The sequence below is a fragment of the Pelodiscus sinensis genome, unplaced genomic scaffold, assembly GCF_049634645.1.
Source record: "Pelodiscus sinensis isolate JC-2024 unplaced genomic scaffold, ASM4963464v1 ctg44, whole genome shotgun sequence".
NCBI classification, from domain to species: domain Eukaryota; kingdom Metazoa; phylum Chordata; order Testudines; family Trionychidae; genus Pelodiscus; species Pelodiscus sinensis.
In genome coordinates this window covers 989,102-1,013,106 of record NW_027465914.1, presented here as the reverse complement: position 1 = coordinate 1,013,106, position 24,005 = coordinate 989,102, and the positions used below count along the sequence as shown (strand labels likewise).

Below are 24,005 nucleotides of genomic sequence, written 5' to 3'. Positions count from 1 at the left end.
CAGATTCTCTCACTGTGGAGACTACACACTGTAGAGCTGCTGCTTCTACTGCAGTGACTTCCTAAAGAAGAAAGTATTCTAACTAGCATGAGGGTGTAGAACAGTGTGTCTCTGTCTGATCGGGGAGGGTGGAGAGAGACCCAATCATACACATTCTTCAGCCTAAAGCATTTAGCCGGAAAACTGATTTTTATACTTAACTGTTCCACTTCACATTTCTCAGAAAACCTGTCCTCCATGGTCTACTTACCAGGAGTCGTGCCAGCAATCCCTGAGGTGTAGGGAGTTTCCCTGGAAAAAGAAATAGAAGATCATTAATTATGCCAGACTTTGGAGAATCCCGCTGATGTTGTTCACCTAGCCATTTCCAATGTGCCCACCAGCGTTGCATGCAGCTGATAATATTTGCATTTCCATAGTGTTTTCAGGCAGAGCATCTCAAAAGTGTTTTACAAACATGAGTTAATTCCTCCTCATAGCACCTCTAAGAAACTGGCGTTAATTAGTCCTCAATTTCACAAGTGGGAAAGCTGAGAGAGAGCAAGTGATTTCCCCAATGTTAGATCAGAATTTTGGTGGTGATCTGGAACCAGAACCCCCAATTTCTAGCTCCCTCCCATTGCCATGTTTTAATCCCAAGACCATCCTGCATTCCTTTTAGTCTCTTGACTGAAGATGAGAGAATTGGAACAGGCTGAATCTGGTCATTTCATAGTGGCTGGTGAGAATAAATGAAAGAGTTTCTGTTATAAACCTTGTCCACTATAGTCCAGGCAAGCAGCTTTTCCTCCTTCTTGCATCTTTTTCTCAGCCATTTCCTGGAGGCATCTGCAGAGAGGCTTCAAAGTGCCAGTATACTGAGTTGGCACCACATACGTTAAAAGCCTTGGCCATAACACCTGCACAGAAGAGCAAGACAGTTCAACACTTGGCTATTTTCATTCCCCCACCTCCTACTGGCTGAATCCTTCTGTCATGCACCTTCTCCATTTAGTCATCACTGACCCTTCCCTATCTCGTTACCTTATCTCGATCTCACTTTCTCCTCCCCTCCGCCATCATCTCACTCTATCTGTCCCAGTGATCCCTCTCTCTACATTTTAAGTACACTGCCTTGTTTGGAGAGCATTAGCAATCTGGTTCTCATCCGGAGATGAATCATCTTTCCCTGCATTATAAAGCTACTTAGACAGCACCATAAATTCATCCTGCACTTTTCAGACATACAGAAGGCACAATCACGGCCCCAATAACTGTTTAAATACAGGATCACCAAGTCTACATTTCCAAGGTATTCATGGGGAATCTAAGGAGACGTTGCACTCAGGCAATCGTGGTAATTAACAGAAGACCACTGCATTATGGTTCCTTCCAGTGAAGTTCCTTTTTATTTTGTCTGTACTGTGAATCGCTTCCTCCATGATACAGAGGTCCCATCATCTCTGACATGAACTTGACATGCTGTACCTCCATTATCCTGACTGGCAAGAAGCTTCCTTATGGAGAGGTACAGTAGATATACGGAAGAATGTCTTTATTTCACGAAGCAGTAGCAACATGTCACTTACTTGGGTCATTCCAGTGACTGATATGTCCAGGCCTTGCAGGATGTGAATGCACATAGTTTGGATAGTGCTTTCTTCCTGAACATCCTGGGAGGGAAGTTTTGTCCCCTGCTATGAGATAGATACATAGAATTTACTAGCTAGTGGGAAAACACTGGCTGTAGAAGCGGTGTCTATTTCTTACAAAGCCTTTCTGAATATTGACCTAGGAGAGCTTTTCCATTGCATTAGGAGTGCACAAATCATAAAATCATGGATTAAGGATGGAAGGGACCTCAGGAGGTCATATAGTCCAACCCCCTGCTCAAAGCAGGGCCAGCCCCAACTAAATTATTCCAGCCATGGCTTTGCCAAGCCTGGCATTAAAAACCTCGAATGATGGAGATTCTTAAGGGAAGAGAATAACAGAAACACCTAACTGGTGGGTCAGAACCCAGGCTTAGGAAAACCCCAGCACAAGGGGACACAAAGAAGATGGAGAGAGGCTGTTCTCAGTAGTGACAGATGACAGAACAAGAAGCAGTGGTCTCAAGTTGTGTGTGGGGGGGTGGATCTTAGGAAAAACGATTTCACGAGGAGGGTGGTGAAGCACCGGAATGGGTTACTGAGGGAGGTGGTGAGATCTCCATCCCTAGAGGTTTTTCAGTCCCAGCTTGACAAAGCCCTGGCTGAGATGATTTAGTTGGAATTGGTTCTGCTTTTAGCACGTTCTATGATTCTATAAAAGAGTTCCCTGAACAGTATTCATTTTTTGAAAAATTTTCAAAAAAGAACATTTCTTCTTTTTATCTCTGAGGAGAGCCACTCAGACTCTGCCCAGTGGAAATAAATATGCAGAACCTAGAGGGAGCCATTCTGTTTGTTCTGATGCCCCAAGCAGCTTGATCATTCTGTGCATAGTGAATGTGAGTCTATCTATAGGCTAAATTCTGTTCTTCCTTACACCAAACTAAATATTGATCAGCTCTACTGATTTCAGTTTAAATAAGAGCAAATGTGGCCTGATGAGAAAGAGTTGCCTCCTACTTTCTTTGAGATGGGTAGCATGAAAAAGAGGCAGTTGGTGAGTACTGCCATAAGCTCCCACTTCGTAGCTAAAGGGCCAGGCAGAGCTAAGATCCTCAACAACTTACTGTAAAGTTAATGTATATCATGGATCCCATCATGGAACTCTGTGTCTGGAGTCCATGACTCTGCCCATAGCTGGAAATACCCATTGAAAAGATTTTGAACTAGTACACATAGAACAGAGTATGAAGTGTGCAGCAAACTTTTCCAGGTTCTAGACATCTTGATGTAGGCTGCATAACTTCAGTGTTTTGCTAATAGTTGATGTATGCTTCAGCAGCCACAGGATTGGGCACCAGTGTGTTCTTTGGAGAGTCTATTTATAAAAAAGATGTGCTTCCTTATACAAGAGCATTTCACTGAAAGATTGTGTTGTCAGAATTTTCACTGACTTGCCCAAGGTCTAAGGAATGTAGGTCGCACTGTCAGATGTAAATATCCAGAATCAGATTCTGGTCTCTGTTACACTTGTGTAAATCCAAAATAATGCCACTGAAGTCAGGGGCATTACCCTGGCTTTACACGAATATCACTGATCAGATTCTAGCTCTAATCCTTCAGTCCAGCTGCATCCTTGAGCATCCAAAGCTCCCACTGAAGTCAAGGGGAACAATCAGCATGCCAGAATGGCAGAACTGAGTCCTAAGTGTTAAGAACTCTCCTTACCAGATTTCTGGTGGACACATCGAACTCTCTGAAAACGTATGCAACCATATCCCCTGCTGCACAATTCTCCACACTTCCTGAACTGAGCAGCTTCAGGACAAAATGGAGAGCTGCCATCCTCACCTGCAAGGGTAGAGATTATGCACGAGTTATTATTATCCCTTCTGCATGCAATATGAGACAGGATATGAGTGTCCTTTTGCTTTTGCTTTTATCTCTTTGGAATGGTGGCTGAAGTACAAATGATTAACACATCCGTTATGTAAATTCCTTGCAACACTGGCTACAGAAGTACCATGCAAATGCCAGTTTTCACTTTCAGGTGACACTGTAATTAGGAAAAAGGCAGCATTTTCTCCTATAAATGTAAACAAACTTGTTTGTCTTAGTGTCTGGCTGAACAAGAAGTAGGTCTGAATGGACTTGTAGACTCTAAAGTTTTACATTGTTTTGTTACAGTTAACAAAAAATATCTACATTTGTAAGTTGCATTTTCACGCTAAAGAGATTGCTCTACATCACTTGTATGAGATGAATTGAAAAATAGTATTTCTTTTGTCATTTTTACAATGCAAATGTTTGTTATAAAAATAATATAAAGTGCATAGTACACACTTGTCATTGTGTTGTAATTGAAATCAATATATTTGAAAATGTAAAAAACCACAAAAATATGTCATAAATTTCAATTTTTAATCCCATTAATTTTTAGTTAACTGTGATTAATTGAAACCCTATTAATAATCTCAGCCTAAAAATGTGTCTCATTGCCAGACTCTCCACTGAGTGAAATACTTCCCAGATATTAACAGCAATACCACTATTCCACACACAATCTTACCTTAGCACTCTGATCACTGAGAGCAGATTGCACTGCCTTCACAATCAGAAACTTTCTAACTCTTGTCTCAGGCACTGAAAGATAAGGAGAAGTGTGCAGTATAGAATATCTTTGTTCCAAACACTCATGCTCCACATTAGAATGTGTCCTGGGCCCTATTTAAGAGTACTACCAAGCTTCACTCGTATACAGAATCAGCGGGGAAAATATAGGACCAGGCTCTGATCTCAGTTACACCAGTCTAAGTCTGAAGTATTTCCACTTCTGTAAATAGCACCATCATACTATCCTGATGGAAATATTGTAAGAGAGTTAGACAAATGGAGGTCAGTGAAGTTAGTCTGTGTTTACCACCAGTATAGCAGAATTCGGAATCTATTCTAGAGTGTCTAATACTTATTCAGTCAGGAGTACTATTTTGTTTTTATCTCATTATTATTAACATGCATCTGCCACAAGATTACATTTGTATTTGAACCTTGAAAATATCTTAGGCTACATTCAGCACTTAATTAACCCTGTTGATTTCTGTGTGACCACATGGGAGTAACTTAGAGCAGCACTGGGTCCCTTTAGTGAATTTCCAACCCTCTGGTGAGCATGCAGCTAAAAGGGTGTCGCAAGGAGAAGGGAGAAAAATTGTTCTCTTTGGCCTCTGATGATAGGACAAGAAACAATGGGCTTAAATTGCAGCAAGGGAGGTTTAGGTTGGACATTAGGAAAAACGTCCCAACTGTTAGGTTGGTTAAACACTGTGAAAAACTGCCAAGGGAAGTTGTGGAATCTCCACCACTGGAGTATTTAAGAGCAGATTGGATAGACACCTATCAGGGATGATCTAGACAGTGCTTGGTCCTGCCATGAGGGCAGGGGACTGGACTTGATGACCTCTCAAGGTCCCTTCCAGTTCTAATAATCTATGACTATATGACTCTATGTGTTACAGCAGGAGCAGATGACCATTTTGCGGGGCTCCGGGCAGCATAATGCCGCGGGGCCCCCCCTTTGCCACGGCGCATGCACAGTGACGTCATGTGCATGCGCGGTGGCACCACGGCGCGTGCGCGGGGCTTTTTGAAGCGCGGGACCCGGGGCGGCCACCCCGCTCGCCCTGCCCTATATCCGCCCCTGTGTTACAGATCCTCTGTGCCCCATTTGCAGAGATCATGAGTATGTTATAGCCCTACCATGCCTGCAAAGCCTTGGTTCTTTAGAGCAACCTATAGCAGCTCATGCTTTTAGCTCTGGATGTCCCCAACTCAACCCCCAGCACGATGGCGATGATCGCAGCAGTCACAGTTACTCCTGTGTTACTTACAGTCAGCACCAATAATAGCTGTGAGCAGATTCAGGGATGCCACACGAACAGTCTCATTCTTAATCTTCAGCTGCGAGTGCAGAAAAGCTATGAGGTCATCAGGAGAAGAACGGGCTGCAAAGGAAGAAATCACATCCTCACTAACAACTGAAAGCTCATTCTTACCACACCTACAAAAGAAGGAAGTTACAAGGAAACTACTGTGTAATTTGGAGTCTCTTCCCCTACCTAGCAGTAGGATACAATAGCACAGCTCCATTTGATTTTCCATGATGAGCTGCTGAGTTGGAGAACAGATCTGTGGGAAGAAGAGAAGTGATCAAAGGAAAACTAATCAGAACAAGCAACTGAAAAGAAGATGCTCAATTAATTTCTAAGCACTCACTTCCTACCTTTCCAAATAGGGCTCTGAACCCAAAATAAATGGTACTGACTGCACAACAAGAATCAGAAACAATGACCGATGCATTGGATAACAGAAGTTCCTGCTTTCAAAGTGTTTTTAGCAGCAGAGCTAATTGAATCAAGACTTGATCCTTGGTAACTGGTTCAAATGGTTAATTATTCCACCATAAAAATGTAGGCCTTATTTCCAGTCTGAATTTGTCCAGCTTCATTTTCTAGTTATTGGCTCACGTTATGCCTTTCTCTGCTAGATTATTACATATGTTTCCCCACATAGATATTATAGACTGCAATTAAGTCACCCTGTCACAGGCTAGGTCCTCCCCATTTGGATGGGATCAGTTTTTACTATATAACTCTAACTCCCTCTAATAACTGGCTTATGCTAAAATTGCTTTACAAACTGAGCTGGATTTTAGCTAATAAAATGAGACCACTATCTGCTTATTCTTAAGCCAGCAGAAACCAATAAGGCATAAGAAGGTCTCCGAGCTCTTCACTAGCATTCAAAAGATGTTTATTGTTAATATGCTTCAGATCTGCTGTGCTTAAGCTCAAGTGATACAAGAAGAAGTTCCCCTCACCCGGTTGTGCAGAGCACTGCAGATGGCTTGAAATTTCCTTTTAGGTAGAAGGATCTTATATTCACCAGAGACTTCCAAGAGCTGCCTCAGACTCTACAACAGAGGGTGAAAGTTAGAAGGTGGGCATACAAAGGAGCAATATTCAATGACTGAAGCAGGTTCATGGAATTCATAGATTCCAAGGCCAAAAGGGATGATTGTCATCAACTAGTCAGGCCTTCTGTATGACACAGGCCTTAGAAATTGCCAAAATAATTCCTAAAGCAGAACTTTCAGAAAAAAATCCAATCTTGATTTTAAAATGATCACCTTGACTCTTGGAAAATGGTTTGAATGGCTAATATCCCACCACTGAAAAGGTAGACCTTATTTCCCATCTGAATGTATCCTGTTTCAGTTTGTAGCCACTGGATCATGTCATGCCTTTCTCTGCTAGGTCATTACATATATTTCCCCATGCAGATATTATAGACTGTAAGTAAGTCACCTGTCACAGGGTAGGTCCACCCTGTTTGGATGGTATCAGGTTGTGGAGGACTTAAAGAACTAAGGCAGCCCAAGTGGCCTAGCCTCCCCAACCACCATAGCAGGCCTGGTTCTTAGAGCAGCATTGCCTAATAGTCAGGGTCAGTGCAGCAGCCCTTTGATGAGGCTCTTCAGCTCAATGACCCAAGCCCTTCTAGGTACGACCGTTCAACCTAGTGCTCAACTACTCTTTGGGGCAAACCAGTGTTGCCTAGTGGCCAGCCCTTCTCCACCAGGCTCTACCTACTCCACAGGGTCCCAGCCTAGGGCCTTGTCTTGCAGCTCAATGGGGTTTCTTCCAAAACATGCAGAGTCAAAGTCTAATACCTCAACTCAATAATGCTTAGTTCACATAGATTACTTCCCACCATTCTTCTGCAGCAGGTCATCTCAGTAACTCCGTGGTCTCTCCTCCATCTGTGGCATTGGATGGTTGTGGGGAGGGAAGGGGGGTCAACTGGAACCACAGGCTGGCTGGTTTCTGCATCCTAGGGCACTGTCAGTCCCTCCACAAAAGCCTGCAAAGCACCTCTGCTCCCTTCAGCTGTCAGCCTAGACAGAACTGAGCTGCTCCCTTTTATATCCTGGTTTCCTGGTTCCAGTTGGAGCATTCCCAGCAAGTATGAAGGGGCATAGCCCACAGATCATGATTAGCTCCCGCTGAACCATGCATGGTGGGTATCCTCTGTCACAAACACTCCCCCTTAAGAGGGTGTCCATTGGTGGACCTTCCTCTTCATCGTCTCCTTCCACTTGGGAGAAGTCTGTGTTTGCATAAGCCTTCCCTGGCCCAGTGTAACATACAGAAGTCATAGGGTTGGAGCGGGAAGTACTACCTCATGATTCAGGCACTGGTGTCCTTCATGTTATTAATCCATCTGAGGGATGCGTGGTTGGTGACCAGTTGAAAGGGCTTCCCCAGTACATAATATCCCAGACTAAAAAACTAGTTCGAATTAGCGTTTTGCTAATTCGAACTAGCATGTCCACATTAAGTGGACCCTGAACGGGGGTTAAGGATGGCCGGAAGCAGTGCCGGAAGGGCATCAGATGAGGACTTAGAGCATGGAGCTGCTGCCTCAGGCAAGCTGAGGGCTGTGCTTAAAGGGACCCAACCCCCACCCCGGACAGACAGTGCTCAGGGGTGCCCCGCTTGCAAAGCAGTCCTGGCTTGGAGAGCCCTGAGTGCCCACACTGGGTACATCACACCACTCGGCCATCAGCCCGGCTGTACTTGCCGCAGGCTGCCATCTGGGGAGAGGGAGCAATTGGGGGGCTGCAGGAGAGCGTCCACCCCCAGAAGCCCGCAGAGCCAGCCCATCGGGAGCTCGTACCCCATTCCTCCCTCACCTCCTTCCACTTACCCCTCCCTAGCCCCCCTTCCTGATGTACTTGTGGTCAAAAATAGAATCTCTCTTTACTGAACAAAACTCGGGGAGACTGGGAAAAGGGGGTGGGAGAGGGGAAGAGAGAGGGTGGGAGAGGGGAGGGCAACTACAATGATCAGAGGTTTGGAACAAGTGATGGAGGGTGGGTCCATGGAGTGCTATTAGCCAGGGGGTAGGAGTGGTGTCCCTGCCCAAGGTTTGTGGAAGGCTGGAGAGGGATGGCACGAGACAAATGGCTGGGTCACTGTCTTCGGTCCATCCCCTCCAGGGTCCCTAGGGTTGGCCGCTGTTGGCAGACAGGCTACTGGGCTAGATGGACCTTTGGTATGACCCAGTATGGCCATTGTAAGCTCAGGGTCAGGGTCGGGGGTCTCAGTGGACCACCTTCATTTTCATGCACACCTGCTCCTGGGTGGCCAGGCTGGCAGCTCTCGTGCCCTAGACGGCCACTTTCCTGTGCCTAGTGCGGAGGTCGTGGACGAGGTCCACGATGTCCGCACTAAACCAGGCGGGTGCCCGCCTCTTGCGGTCCTGGGCAGGCTCCCGAGAGCCGCCAGCCTGGGAAGAGGGAGAGGGCTGGGTGGCAGCGGGTGGCTGGCTCGAGCCGTGCCAGGTGCAGGGTCTGCTAGCTGGGTGCTGGCAGGCTTGCACCTGGCACGGGCACCGTAGCCAGCCCGTTCCCCTTTCAGGGGTCCGGGGCGGGGAGGGGGGCAGACGAGTTTCCCTGGTGTTGGCCAGAGTGGCCACCAGGGAAAGCTGGGGAGGGCTAGCCTCCCACTAGTTCGAATTAAGGGGCTACACACCCCTTAATTCGAACTAGTAAATTCGAACTAGGCTTAGTCCTCGTACAATGAGATTTACCTAGTTCGAACTAAGTGCGCTGCTAGTTCGAATTAAGTTCGAACTAGCGGAGCACTAGTGTAGCGCCTATCAAAGTTAATTCGAACTAACATCCGTTAGTTCGAATTAACTTTGTAGTGTAGACATACCCCCAGGGTGTAGATCACCCACTTGATGGCCAGGGCCTCCCTTGCTATAGTAGGGCAGCAGGTCTCTCAGGAGAACAGCTTGCAGCTGAGATAAAGGATCTGGTGCTCCTTCCCACCTACTTCTTGAGATAGTACCACTCCTGGTCCTACCTCCGAGACCTCCATTTGAAGGATAGAAGGCTTTGTGAAGTTGGATGGGATAGGACCAGCTCTTGGTTCAGCTGCTTTCACAGGGCCTGGAAGGCTTCCTCACAGTCTTCTGATTACTGGACTTTCTGTGATTGGGTGTTCTTCATCAGGTCCAATAATAGGGTGCCCAGTGTGATGAAGTTGGGTACTAAGCAGCCACTGTGTCTGAAGTATTGTGGCACCTGTTTCTTTGTCATGGAGGTGGGGCAGTCACACAAGCCTTAGACCTTATTTATCAAGGAGCTATAGTTTTCCCCTTCCTACTGTGTTCACTAAGATGGCACTTGGTTGGATTCACAGTGAGTCCTGCATCTATTGGGGCTTACAATACCTTGCTAAGATGTCAGAGGTGTTCCCCCCAGCTGGTGCTGTGGATGACAATATTCTTAATGCACACGGCTGTATATTGCATATATGTTTGCAATATTTGGTTCATGAGCTGCTGAAAAGTGGCTGAGGCTCTGTGCAGCCCAAATGGCATCCTGCTGAATTGCTATAAGCCAAGCAGGGTGTGGAAGGCACTCTTCTCACAGGAAGCCAGTATCAGGGGTATCTACCAATATCTGTTGGTCAGTTCTAGTGTGGAAATGAACTTTGCATTTCCCACTGTATTCCTCCTTGAGATTTCTCCATGTATGCATCCCAGTATCACTTCAGCTTTTTTGGCCACCGCATCGCATTTGTAGGTCATGTTCAGCTGAGTATTCACCAAGTTTCCCAAAATATTTTTCAGAGTTACTGCTTCTCAGGAAGCATCCCTCAACATGTATGTATCACCTAGATGCATCTATTTACATTCAGCCATATTTAAATGCACATTTATTGTTAGCATCCAGTTTACCAAATGATCTATATCACTCTGAATCAGTGAGTTGTCCTTTCCATTATTTACCACTCCCCAATTTTTATTTCATCTGCCAATTTTATCAATGATGATTTTATGTTCTCTTCCAGGCTATTGATAATGAGATGACAGTCTAACTCCTTCCTGTACCTACACACTTTTCTTCTTTGCTGCTTGAAGCTTTCAGGATATCTCTGATGAAATCTACATATTTTACTACATTTAGGCTCTTGTGTAGTCCTCTGATACTTTTAGTCAAGTCTATGAGGCATTGATTCCCTCAAAGTCATGGGTATTCCAGTCCCAAAAGCAACCACATATTCTGGACCAGAAAGCCAACATAGATTGGGAGTAAACCATGGGGGAAGTGGGGAGGGGGGAAGGGCAGCAGGGCTGTGGCCCTGGATTTGCTGCTTGGCTTGTACTGAGCCAGCTCACATAGACTGAGCATGCTAAATCATACTACTGAAGCCAACTCCCCTCACTCCATCCTCTCACTATCAGCAGACAAGAGTTACCTTGGTCATGTGATACTGAGGGTAGATGAAATGAGAGAGACAAGGTGGGTGAAAAAATATCTTTAATTATATTATCTCACCCACCTTGTCTCTCTAATATCCTTGAACCAACACAGCTACAACAGCCCTGTACACAACGGTAGATGAAATAGACAGTGATTTTATATCTATCTAGTTATATAATCTAAAGCAATGCACTTGAGGCCTTCTTAGTATTAATTTTCAGCTACTGGCCGTTTACTTAATACTGCCCAGAGACAACACACAGCAGCCCCTGCTTTGAGGAGTTTATTTATAATCTAAAAGAGAGACACAGAGTTGATAGGATGTACCAGTAAATCACAAGGAGGGAGTATCTTATGGGGGGGAGGGGCAGGTGTTTTGTTTCTTACCTCCTTAGCATCTCCAGGAAACAGAAGATACTTTTCATGAGAGGCTTTTACCTACAAAACTTGTCACCTGGGTCACCATGTCTATAAAATCAAGACTTGTGTGTTTATCTATTATCTAACAAGTCACTATGTAGACCAGGAAACGCCACTGGTAGCAGCTAGTGCAGTTCACCTATGCGCACACATTGATAGTTATTTTAATAAGTATCTCACCTTGGTGGCATGAAAAACATTAACATCCTCTTTATATTGCTCAAGGAGCCATGGGATCTGTTCGAACACCTGATCTTGATACTCTTCTTTATGCAGGAGGAGGCTCATTATGGGACCAAGGGCTTTGATGATGGCCTGCTTGAGCTACAAAGAGACACAGAATTTATGTTCCTACAAATTCATTCAATATCATGCAATGGGCCCATCTTTTCTACGTCTGATGAGTGCAATTTCCCTTTTTCACTGTTGAAACAGCCCTATCTCAATATTTCCTGGTAAAGAATTAAGACTCATGGGCTACGTCTACACTGGCATGATTTTCCGAAAATGCTTTTAACGGAAAAGTTTTCTGTTAAAAGCATTTTCGGAAAAGCACGTCTAGATTGGCAGGATGCTTTTCCGCAAAAGCACTTTTTGCGGAAAAGCGTCCGTGGCCAATCTAGACACGCTTTTCCGCAAAAAAGCCCCAATCGCCATTTTCGCGATCGGGGCTTTTTTTGGGGAAAACACTACTGTGCTGTCTACACTGGCCCTTTTGCGCAAAAGTCTTTCGGAAAAGGACTTTTGCCTGAACGGGAGCAGCATAATCTTTCCGGAAAACCACTGACGATCTTACATGAGATCGTCAGTGCTTTTCCGGAAATTCAAGCAGCCAGTGTACACAGCTGGCAAGTTTTTCCAGTCTAGACACAGCTATGATGTTGGTTTCAGAATTATATTCTAGTGCACCTCACAACTTTCCCAAGTGGGATATTTCCCCAGATTAGTATGCACACTATACCAACTCATTCCTGCTGTAACTCTACTGGAACTGAATAGACATCTGCCAGGAATGAATTTAGCCCATTCTCCTGTATTCATCTGCATGTCAGGTGACAAAACTGGAATCTATGTACACTATGTACAGACAGAATTTCCAGGAGCTTGTGACATTATAATCTTTTTTAAATGTTTTACATCATACTCTGTTCTATCCCAAAGAACCTGCCATTGAACTCCATCATCACAAAGAATGCCATACACAGAGAATTTAACAATACAATTTCTCATAATGGTTTAGAAAACCTACAATTCTCACCTCCAAATCTTTACATGTGGTCCATTTGCTTGTCACATGACGATAGAGGGGAAGAATTTGATCACAGAATTGAGATTTACCCATTCTGGGAAATGGGCACTTTTCCCAGTTACTAAAATATACATTTACTGCCCTTGACCATTTTTCCAGAACTGCATGGAAGGAAAAAAGACAGGCAATATGAAAAGGATGCAATAGTAATAAGGATACGTTGCTTCATCAGTGAAGACACCCAGGCTTGTAGTTTATTACAATTCCATGCCCAATTCAGGAACAGCTGATGAAATCCAATAACAGTTTTGAATTATTTCTCTTCCCTCCTTTCCATTTCTTGTTTCTCAAAAGGCTTTCTTCTCTTTTGCCTCTCTCCATCTCTTTTTAATTCCCATCATTTGAAAACATATTTTTTCTCCCTTGTTACCTCTTAATTAGAGCTGATTGAAAAGGTAGTTTAAATTAAATTAAAAGTGTTTACTCTTGTTTTTTTCAAAATTTCAAATTACAAAGATCATTCACATGTTTCAAAAATCAACAAATTTCAGCCACCTTTTTAGCTGCACAAAAACACTGAACACATCCTGATTAAAACTGTCATTGACATTTTTCAGTTTAATATTCCATCAAATTGGAAACAAATATGAAACATATAATAAAAAAACCAAAATATTTTGACCAGCTGTTTTCTGAATGATTCATGTCCTCTGCAGTTATTGCTTATTTAGCCCTAAAACTGTATGATTTCCTATTGGGTTACAGTTTGTCTGAAAGATGTTCAGTGCCCCTAACTCCTATTAGCTATACTGAGATTTGACAGCATTTTGCCCTAAAATTAGATGCACCCCCTGCCCTTGAAAGGAAAATTAAGGCTCAATCCCATGTTCTATGACGCTGATGGCAAAATTCCCATTTATCTCAAAGGTGCAGGATTAGGCCCTTAGGCCTGATCTACACTAAAGGGGAAAGTTGACTTAAGGTACGCAACTCCAGCTATGTTAATTATGTAGCTGGAGTTGACGTATCTTAAATCGTGTTTTCAGACTGTCCACACAGTGGAAGGTTGACAGGAGTGTTATTCCTCATGAGAAGCAGGACTACCGGTGCCAACGGGAGCACCCACTCAGTTCGAATTAGTGGGTCTTCACTAGACCTGCTTATTTGGACCCTGGTGATCAACTGCAGCAGCATTGATCTTCTGCATAGTGTAGACGTGGCCTTACTTGAGCATCAACTAAAAAGCAAAGGAAGAGAGAAGTGGAGAAGACCAGAGGACAGAGAAAGAGGGTGAAAGGAGATGATAATTAAGAAACTAAAGAGGAGGAATGGGTGGAGGGGTGGAAAACGGGAAATTTTTAAATGTAATTCAATCTGTTGCCTGCACATTCTCCCCCAGGAGTTTCCTGGCACATGGGCAGCATCAGCTTTTGTTTATTTTTAAAATATCCACAAGTCATAAAGTGCCTGAACTTACAAATGCTCAGCACCTCCAGCAAAGTAAGGAGCACTCTCAACTCCACTGAGTGCCACAGGAGCATGAGGACTCAGCCCCTGGTACAATCCAGTTCAGAGCCTGTTTGTAAACGATCAGTCACTTAACTCTGTACCAAGGCCCCTAAATATCCATTTTGGACATCTACAATAAGTGCTGGCACTTACCACCACAAAATGCTTGCCTCAGCCTGCTCTCGTCGACTAACATCCGCATGGAGCTCATGCCGTACAGGGTCATTCCCACAAAAGGAATGCACTTGAGTGCTGAAAAGAAGGACCAGAAGAAAAGGAAGACAGACAATTGACTGTTATCTGCCTTCTTACTATCGCATTTAGAAACACCGCTGGGTCGGATGCTATGGGCTCCTAGGTCATTTTGTGCTGCGTACACAAATGATAAGGCAGCAGTAAAAAATCAGTGGGGGATTTACCCTGAGGAGGAGCATTCTCCACCAATGTGCAGCTGTGCCGGATGTCCAATCCTCTCCCAGAGTAGGAGAGAGAGCACTGGGGAGGGATGAGAAATGGAATGGAGAAGAGCTCCACTAGACCTGATTTTCCTCAATCCTGTCCTTTAAGAACTTCAAATGGGGCATAAGAGCTTGCACCTTGGTGTGGATAGCTCATGGTCTAGCAACTAGAACCAGCCACAGCAGTTCATCTCATGCCCCCCAAATAGCACTTTGTGTAGCTGTACAGAGCGTGAACCTCTGTCCTTAAATGGAAGACAATAACTTTGAAACAAAAGATGGAAGTTGACATACTATAGGCTGATGATAGGTTGCCCAGTGTAATCAAAGTGAACTCGTCAGACAGCTCCAGTGGTTTCAGATGACATTGAAGCTCATACATCACCTCATTGAAATAGCAGCGTGCCAGAGCCACTAATGTGTTGCTCGCTGCCACTTTTAGTTCATTTGTTGCTTCCTTAAAAAATACAAAAAGAGAGAGACTGAAGTGATTAAAGCCAACTATACCAGCCAATGCTGCTCAAATGAATCAAGTTTTTATTTCTGTTTTCCACCCAACTTTCTGTGAACAGAATCATTAGTCATAAATAATCATTGAATCGTTTGGCTAAACACTTGTCAGCCTTTCAGTTGTTTGCAAGCTGCTTAGACTATTCGCTATTAGCTATTTGTGGTGGATGATTGGCTATCATAGTGACATGATATTTTTCCCTCAGAGGAGGTGGGCAGCTTCAAGATATTCAGAGAATTTTCCTGAATAAACTATACCCTAAATCCAAATACTGCTTCTTTTGGAAATAGCTCAGATTCTGTTTTAAGGTTTCATCCTGCTGCTTAACACCATAGTATCAGAGCACCTTCCACAGAAAATCAGTATCAATAATGAAATCCCTAGTAGACTTCACAAAAAACTTGCTTGTTAAGAAACGGTAGGCCTCTCTGCATCTGATATATGTCACAATATCCTGACCTTACAAAGCACTTAAGCACATGTGTAACTTGAACAAGATGAAACTAGTCACATGCTGCTTAGGACCTGGGATTTCTGGAGGACGGTGTGGGGATCTATGGGCCCCTAGCAGTCATTAATCCTGGAGTTTCAGTATATAGTTTACAAAAAATGTTTTAATTAGTTTAAGCTTTCATTCCTGTCATTAGCATATAGGGAAAACTAACTTACCTGAGTATCAGAGGGGTAGCCGTGTTAGTCTGAATCTGCAAAAGCAGTAAAGTGGGTCTTTGACCACAAAAGCTTATGCTCCAACACTTCCGTTAGTCTAACTTACCTGAGTCTCTCTCATGTGGTTTGAGGCAAGTGTTATTATTTTGCTCAGTAGCCTTCTCTCTAGGACCTGGGCATCCTGCTGTAATACTTTCTCCAGGATACAGTAAATGTCTACTCTGTTTTTCTGGGGACAAAACATAAAAGAACAATTGGGGAAAATGTTTCCTTGATGACAATATAGTAATGCTATAAGCTAATATAGTAACGCAATATAGTAACACTTACGCTAATAAGCTTCTGCCCAAAAGAGTTTACAATCTAAACATGAAACAACTAGCCCAGGCTAAAAGAGCAGATCAATAGCCAGGAAAATAATTCAGGTCTTCTGATTCACTATCTGGAGTCCTCTCCACTAGACCACACTGATTCCACAGCCTGCATACTCACTCAAGTAACCCCTTGTCTTCATTTGTGTAAAACTTGCTATGCCCTCCACAATCACCCCAGCTAGCAGCACTTCAGAAGAAGCTGAGCAATTCACAAATTTTTTAATCAGAATAAGGGCCCTGCACTGCCCCCTTATCTAATTTTGTTTATTATTGTTGTTATTATTATGATGATTATTGTTATTGTTGTTGTTATTATTATTAGCATCTTGCCCTTTTTTATCCACTCCAGGCAGAATTTGTAAATACAATTATAAAATACCCAACTCCTGCAGTAAATCTTCTGCAGCTTTTAGGGAAAATTAGCTCAGGAGTTAGCTCTACATTGACAGTAGCACACTTGAAGGTCTCTTTTATGGGGTCCATCAAAGTTGAAATTCACAGATGATACTAAATATGGAGGAGTTGTAGGTATGAGTTGTGACAGAGAAATAATAAAGAGGGGCACAGAGAAATTAGAAACCTGAGCAGAACAAGACTGATTTCAGAGAACTGCAAACTAGCGCACCTAGAGAGGGGGTCAATATAACTGACATAATGAGAGGGAGAAAAGTGGGAAACAACAAGTGACCTGGAGTGACAGTGAAAAAAAAAGACAGCCATCTGGGCTGGGTTTGTTACATACAGGAATCTTGTCATAAAGCAGGAAGTTTCTCATTGTTCATCTGAGGTGTGACTGCTTCTGGCTTATTTCACTTTTTTGGCACCACATTCCCCAGAAAAGATCAACAGCTTGGAAGTAATTCAGGAGAAAATTTTAAAAAGTGCAGGGAGGCCAGCAGAACTGACTTTTAAATAGAGACCTGCAACCTCTATGGGATCTGACCTCATGCATCAGGGTGAGGTTGGGTGGGTGTAGGGGAGCCTGCCTTGACAGTAAATGGCCATGTCTCCCTTTAACACGTGCGGATCTCTAACAAGCAAAACCCAGGCCTGTCTCAAGTCTGGTGAACATAAACATGCAGGCAAGGTCATGGGAGAAGCTGTGAGAGGAAGGAATGTTTTGCATAACAATGCAGATGAAGCGTGGTACCTGAGACCATGTCAAGAACACATGGCAAGCAATCTTGTACAGGTACTTCTGTTTCTGATAACCACAAATTACAGATGCAGCCATACAACTGTCAACTATGCACATAGCAGCAACATCCTGAGTGACAAGATGTACTCCAGATAGGGTATTGGGCATGTTACATATCCTACACAATACGTAATCAATTGGTAAGTATTATTAGAACAACCAAGTCTCGCTTTGCTATAAAATGGGCTTAGTAAGAACAATCAGTGGGAGGGAATGAGCAGGATTGACCCACAGATACTGCTCGATGTAACTAGAAGTAAATAGGCCCTTCACACCGGTGAGCCAGTGCATGGTGTTCCAATGCATGGGAAGAAAAGGAACCCTGACCTCCTGCCTGCTACTGTAGGTAGCATATGGGTGAAGTGTAAGTGAACTAGTCTTTATTATTGTATTATAGTAGCTCTTTTATTAATTGCTTTTGCATTGCTTTGCACTATATTATTGCTTTAGAATGTATGGCATTTAAGGTTTAAATTGTGTAGTAATTGTTTTTAAGGCTTGTAAAACTTAAACAACTGTAATAACTGCTTAAAGCTTGCAATAAATAAGAAAGTGGTTAAGTACCCCTGGAGTGTCCCGGTTTCTCTTGGATGTAAAATAAATCGAATCACATCACACTGGGAAAACAACTGGACTCCCGTGGGCTCAGATCAGGTCAGCTCTCCTCCACAGAGTCAGCACAACCATGACTGCCTACTTCAGCCAGCCACCACCTCCTTGCTGCATAGCATGCACTGTGGAGTGAGGATGCTTAGGAGTCAGTGTTTCCTACCCTGCAGCACATACATTGCACAGCAGAGAGCAGTATCAGAGACATAAAATTTAGACTTTAACATCAGGAAAAATGCCCCAGCTATACGACATCTATCAGGTTATTATATAGTCTTCATTGGAAAGTGGTGGAAACCCAGTCACTAGGAGCTTTTAAAATTGGTTTGGCCCCAAAAAATGAAAAAGGCACTGCTGGGAAATTGGATGATCCAACAAGCCTTTCACATCTGTCTCCTGTGAGTCTATAACTCTGAATTCAGGCAGCTGAAGGTGTGAACTGCCTGCTAAGGTCATAAAGCACTTTGGAATGTTCAAAGCCAATGGTTGGCTACACATTCCAGTGGTTGTGCTTTTAAAGGATGCTGCTGCAAACTGCTATTATTACTGCTCTAGTGGGGAGAGGCTCTGCCTCTTTCCATTCATTTTTAAATGTAAGGAGGATTTTTAATTGAAAATCATAATTGATAACTTATGAATACAAGAGCCCCACACTATTCAAGCGAGCCAGAAATGAACTGCTTGTCTTGGCTTCCTGGTACTTGAAACTAAAATGCCTTCTGTGTTGACCCTTAATAGAGAAATGGACTTTGCTGGATGCGAGTATTAATAAAAGAAAAAGGGCTTTGGATTATTTAAGAACCCTTCAAAGCTATAGCCCAATCATATGTCATTATAATTAAGAAGTGTTGTCTTGGGTTTAGAGCAGAGAGTCAGTTCACATGGGTTTTATTCACCATTCTTCTACTAACTCACTATGTGGTGTTGAGCAAGTTATTTAATTCCCCATGACACAGCCCATCAGTAAATGGGGATGTTTATCACTCTCCCAAAGGTGCTGTAAAACCTAATTCATGAGTAAGTAGGTAAGTGCTTTGAGGTTTTTGGATGAAGATGCTAAAGGAGGACAAAATACTGCTATAAGAGATTATAGATACCCCTACAGTGCACTTTTATAATATACAGCCCATGTACTCCAGTGTGTACAAAAGGACAGTGCTCCTCTGAGTGTCTCTTTATTATATCATCCTGATCTGTAACAGAATTTTGCATGATGAGTTTTGCATGAAGACAGAAGGGTAAATATTGATTACACTGAAGGTGGGCTGAGCCAAGTTCTGTATTGAATTACTTCCATGAAGTCAAACAGAATTTGGAGTGGAAACATGGAAAACAGATGTGATTTGATGAAACTGCCCTACCTCATCCTGCTGAAGTTTTTCTAGCAGAACAGTCACAACGACAGCCAGTTTGGTCTCAGCTATCTTGACAATCTGAAGGGCAATAGAGGCCTTATCTTGATCGTCCATATGGTCCAGGAGGAAAACAACCTCGCTGTAAACAGCTGAAATTAAAGGAAAGGATTCTGCTGGTTATCATTGATGTTGGGATTCAGTGCTTGTATCTTTAATTCACTATCTAGTAAAGACTCTGTAGGAGACCAGACATGGTGATAAGTGGACCTGGGAATCATGCAAATCCTTTTCTTCCCTCATGGTGACCATGTCTGTTTGCAGAGCTATTGTGGGGGGACGGATTATAATAAGGAAAAGCTGCTCCTTTTAAATAAGATCCCCACATAAAATAATCTTTTCCACCTTTACTATTAATTTAGGCATTTTGATAGCACACAGAATAATTTATAGCCAAGATTTTTAAAACTGGGTGCCTAAACTACAACTCCTAAATCCATATTAACACGCCTACATCCTGATTCAACAAATTAATCACATGCCTAACTCAATGCCAACAAATAAATCGAAAGTTAAACACATGCTGAAGTGTTTTGCTTAGTCAGGGTGTCATTTCCAAAAGTGCTGAGCACCCAGAATTACCTATGGATGGTGCAAAGAACTTCTAGGGGTTCAGTATCTCTTGAAAATCAAGCCACTTTTTAAAGACCCCACTGTATGAATTTAGAAGTCAAACTTTATGCACTCTGTTTTGAAAAAAGGCTTCAGTTTTATTTGATGGTAATTTAAATACTTGCAGAGAAGACACATGGACTAGGTATTTGTCCAGTTGCCTCTAGAGACCCTAAAAGATTTTCCCCCAATGCACAACATAAGAACATAAGAACGGCCGTACCGGGTCAGACCAAAGGTCCATCTAGCCCAGTATCCTGTCTGCCGACAGTGGCCAGCACCAGGTGCCCCAGAGAGGGTGGACAGAAGACAATGATCAAGCGATTTATCTCCTGCCATCCCTCTCCAGCCTCTGACAAACACAGGCCAAGGACACCATTTTATCCCCTGGCTAATAGCCTTTTATGGACCTAACCTCCATGAAATTATCTAGCTAGGTGTTTTCCATGGGTAGGGTGATTGCCCCATACCTTTATGTGAAGCCTCAGAGATTAAGTCTTGGTAAGTCTTGCTCACATAGTCAGGATCAGTGTTACCTGTAAACTGAGCACTTGGGTGGCAGACATGTGTTTCTAATGGTTGTACACATCCGTACATGCCTCAATGCACATAAAATGTATTCTACACGTAGAATTGGAGAGAACATTGGTCAGGATGCAATTGATCTCCAGATTTGAGGGTGGGGAGGAATTTTCCCTGGGTCAGACTAGCAGGGATTATTGTTTGGGAGGTTGGGAATTTGTCTTCTTCGGGAGTATGGGGCACTGATCAACCACCAGGATCATCAGGGCATTTCTGACCTAATCATTTCTCTACCATTGCAAAGGCCTCAGGCATTGGTAGCATTTCAGTTTCTCCTATCCTCTGTCTGCAGCACACAGCATCTTAGTCTCCTAGGCCGTGGGCACATCTACACAGCAGGGCTAAAGCAGAAATAAGCTACACAACTTGAGCTATCAGTTGTGCAGCTTAAGTTGAAATAGTTTATTTCGGCTTTTGGCGCTGTCTACACAGCAGGAAGTCGGGGAAAGAGCACTCTTCCTCCTACTTCCCTTACTCCCCATGAAATGCGGGTTATAGGAGTCGGAGAAAGAAGTCCTCCAGCTTGACATTATTTGACATTATGTTGAAATAATGGCTTGCTGGGTAGATGCGGACTATGTTATTTTGCAATAACATCAGTTATTCCAAATTAACACTGCTGTGTTGACATACCCTTCAAGAGTGACAATTTTTAGTCCAAGACAAGTTTTGGTTTCAGCATAGGGTTGCTAGGTGAAACGTAATGGTTTGTGACATACAGAAGATTAAAGTACATGATCTAATGACCTACCAGCCTTAAACTCTCTGAAACTGTGAAATAGTTGATGTATTAATAAAATCAGGATTTTATCTCCCATGTGTCTCTCAGCAGAAATTCTCCTGGAGACTTAATATTTAACAAGAAATCTGAAATGCCATATTTATCTGTCTCCATTGTAACAGCATTCCAAGGCATGGAGGAGGAATTGATCAGAATTTACCCTTCCCATGAAAGATTGCTCAAGATTAGGCGATTACCCATCCTTACCCTTCGATTCCAACACCCAGATGCAGATGGAATCAGAACTGTAACTTACATTGCCCATACAGTTGCAATAGTAATGGTGAAGGATTAAGAGCACTAGTGTTGCTAAGAAACGCTTTGTTATCCTCCATTTAATATGCTAGCTATCCACTTAATATCTTAAGTAGACAGCAGGTACATCTAGACTGCAGAGTTTTTCCAGGATACCAGAGATATCCCAGAAAAGCTCTGCCACGTCCAAGGAATGCGTCTGCTTTTCCAAAAAAATATTGGAAAAGCAGACATGTTTTTTCAGCACCTCAGTAAACCTCGTTCTACGAGGAAGAAGGGATGTTCTGAAAGAGGCTTTTTTTCTGACATTTGGCCCAGTGTAGACGGGTCAACTGTCAGAAAAGCCTCTTTCAAAAGAAAAGTGATAGAACTTTGTAGTCTAGACACAGTCAGCTAGAAGAGAAGTCCTTCTGTGTTTTCTCTTCTAATTTCTCCCATCTCTGATGCTTTGCACCACTAGATTTTGGCTCCAAGGATGCAGAAGTCATAAAATAGGGACCCATATTAAACATAAAACAACTGGAGAAAGGAAAGAAGACCTTCCCCATAACATCCAATAGTGACACAGGTTGTCAGGAAAGTTTCCAGGTTCAGAGGCTGTAGGCCAGTCCTTCAACTCAAGTCAATTAAAAGGGAAGTCAGTAGAGGCTCACTGGATTTACAGCAGCTAATGATCTGGTCATATAAATGGAGAATATTACACGTTTCTATGCACCCATGCTCTTGAATGTGTATGTGTGGATACAGGTTGGATATAAAAAATACAATAGTGACCCTTACCTCTATCAATTACCTCCTGTTCACTCACAAATGTATTCATGGTTTAGTCTTTCCTTAACACCTTCTCTCAATCCTTTCTCCAACTAGCTCCAGTACTGAGAGATAGATGGCCTCTCAGTCTGTCAACCAGAACTTCCAGTTAAACTTACACAAGCACTATTGTGACATCCTTGTGACCAAAGCAAATTCCATAAACTGTTGATGACCAGGTAGGCACACAGGGACTCTGTCACTTTGCTGGAGAGAACTATGGTTAAGATGACCTGTCACCTGTCTATGACTTTTACTAAAAATTGCCCTAAATAAATTTTAGGTGCTGGGGAAAGGCAGCACTCCAGCAGACTCCACTGCTCTGAGAGCAGGCTAGGGTGCCACTACTACTTCCACTCCAGGTGGGTGAACTGCCCAGGGTACCCTGACTGCTCTCCAACCAATGCTCCAGCACAGCATCTGGCCCCAGGGATGCCCTGAGATGTACCACGCCAACTACTGTGGAAGTCACAAAGGTCCCAGAAAGTCACAGAATCCATGATTTCTGTGATAGAAATGTAGCCGTGTTAGTCTCGTGTAGCTGAAACAAAAAACAAGACTATGTAGAACTTTAAAGACTAACAAGATGGTTTATTAGGTGATGAGCTTTCGTGGGCCAGACCCACTTCCTCAGATCAAATAGTGGAAGAAAATTGGCACAACCATATATACCAAAGGATACAATAAAAAAAATGAACACATGAAATTTGATTTGTCCTTTTCATATGTGTTCATTTTTCTGATTGTATCCTTTGGTATATATGGTTGTGTCAATTTTCTTCCACTATTTGATCTGAGGAAGTGGGTCTGGCCCACGGAAGCTCATCACCTAATAAACCATCTTGTTAGTCTTTAAAGTGCTACATAGTCCTGTTTTTTGTTTCATGATTTCTGTGACCTCCATGAATGATTCACAGCCTTATTCATAATCACTTTCTCCCAAATAGGCCTCTACCTACAGGTTCACAACCATCTCCTCCCTGTTGGTCAGAATCAATTCTTAAATGCCTATGCCCTGGGTTACTTCCTTCAGTTTCTGAAACAAAGCATTGTCCCCATGACATTCCAAGAACTTATTGGATATTTTGTGTTTTATCATATTACTTTTCCCACTGATGTCTAGGTAGGTAAAGTCCCTCATTACTATAAGGGTCTGGATATTTGTTTTATTTGTTCTAGAAATGTCTCATCTCCCTCCTCCTCCTGGTTTGGATGTGTTTTCCCCACTTCGTCTTTACCCAGAGACTTTCAGCTGGTCTGCCTCTTGCCTCTTTCTGGAACTCAGAACAAGTGTACAATACAACACCTCCTCCCTTTTATTCCTACATGCTCTTCCTGAACAAGATGTACCCCTCTATGCCAATACTGCAGTTATGAGATTTATCCCATCAAGTATCTGAGATGCCACTTAAGCTCAGTTATGACTTGTCTATTAGTACTCCCAATTCTGACTGCTTATTCCTGTTATTCCTTGAATTTGTGAGTAGACGTCTAAAGCAGTGATACTCAAAATGGTCCATGAAACCACTTTGAGAAAACTGCTACCTGGCTACACTGGTGTGTTTATTTACTGGTGCCGCAGCCACAAAGCCTCGTGGCTCCCATTGGATCCGATTTGCTGTTTGCAGCCAAAGGGAGCCATGGGAAGCAG

At 43.1% G+C, this 24,005-nt stretch overlaps 1 long non-coding RNA gene across 1 annotated transcript; it reads right to left on the bottom strand.

Moving 5' to 3' along the window:
- Positions 1-5,098: 5,098 nt before the first annotated feature.
- LOC142824838 (uncharacterized) lies at positions 5,099-6,725 on the bottom strand. Its single transcript, XR_012899406.1, has 3 exons — positions 6,448-6,725; positions 5,687-5,756; positions 5,099-5,572 (listed from the first exon to the last, which is right to left on the bottom strand). It is a non-coding gene; the product is annotated as an uncharacterized LOC142824838 (long non-coding RNA).
- Positions 6,726-24,005: the final 17,280 nt, after the last annotated feature.